The sequence below is a fragment of the Arachis stenosperma genome, chromosome 6 (genome assembly GCF_014773155.1).
Source record: "Arachis stenosperma cultivar V10309 chromosome 6, arast.V10309.gnm1.PFL2, whole genome shotgun sequence".
Taxonomy (NCBI): domain Eukaryota; kingdom Viridiplantae; phylum Streptophyta; class Magnoliopsida; order Fabales; family Fabaceae; genus Arachis; species Arachis stenosperma.
Genome location: NC_080382.1, coordinates 60,521,062 through 60,522,097, shown reverse-complemented (window position 1 = coordinate 60,522,097; position 1,036 = coordinate 60,521,062). Strand labels below are relative to the sequence as shown.

Here is a 1,036-nt window from a genome sequence, read left to right as displayed (position 1 = left end):
CTTTTCCTCTGACATCTCAAGAAATCTCTATCCTGTGACATAGAGTATTCCAGACTTTTTTGTTCTCTTCTCTTTCAAATGAGCAGGAGCAAGGACAAAAGCATTCTTGTTGAGGCTGATCCTGAACCTGAAAGGACCTTGAAGCGAAAGCTAAGAGAAGCTAAAGCACTACTCTCTGTAGAGGACCTAACAGAAATCTTCAAACAAGAAGAAGATATGGCAGCCGAAAATAATAACAATGCCAACAATGCAAGAAAGGTGCTGGATGACTTTACTGCACCTACTCCCGACTTCTATGGGAGAAGCATCTCTATCCCTACCATTGGAGCAAACAACTTTGAGCTTAAGCCTCAATTAGTTTCTCTAATGCAACAGAATTGCAAGTTCCATGGACTTCCATTGGAAGATCCTCATCAGTTTTTAGCTGAATTCTTGCAAATCTGTGACACTGTTAAGACCAATGGGGTCAGACTTACGCTATTCCCTTTTGCTGTAAGAGACAGAGCTAGGATATGGTTGGACTCACAACCTAAAGAAAGCCTGAACTCTTGGGAAAAGCTAGTCAATGCCTTCTTGGCAAAGTTCTTTCCACCTCAAAAATTTAGTAAGCTTAGAGTAGAAGTCCAAACCTTCAGACAGAAGGAAGGTGAATCCCTCTATGAAGCTTGGGAAAGATACAAACAATTGATCAGAAAGTGTCCTTCTGACATGCTTTCTGAATGGAGCATCATAGGTATCTTCTATGATGGTCTATCTGAACTGTCCAAGATGTCATTGGACAGCTCTGCTGGAGGATCTCATCATCTGAAGAAGACACCTACAGAAGCTCAGGAACTCATTGAAATGGTTGCAAATAACCAATTCATGTACACTTCTGAAAGGAATCCTGTGAATAATGGGACAAATCAGAAGAAAGGAGTTCTTGAGATTAATACTCTGAACGCTATATTGGCTCAGAACAAAATATTGACTCAGCAAGTCAATATGATTTCTCAAAGTTTGTCTGGAATGCAAGCTGCACCAGGCAGTACTAAGG

At 40.8% G+C, this 1,036-nt stretch overlaps 1 non-coding gene across 1 annotated transcript; it reads right to left on the bottom strand.

Annotated features, from left to right (window-relative positions):
- Positions 1-606: 606 nt before the first annotated feature.
- Positions 607-714, bottom strand: LOC130937681 (small nucleolar RNA R71). Its single transcript, XR_009068887.1, has one exon. It is a non-coding gene; the product is annotated as a small nucleolar RNA R71 (small nucleolar RNA).
- Between the last annotated feature and the right edge of the window lie 322 nt (positions 715-1,036).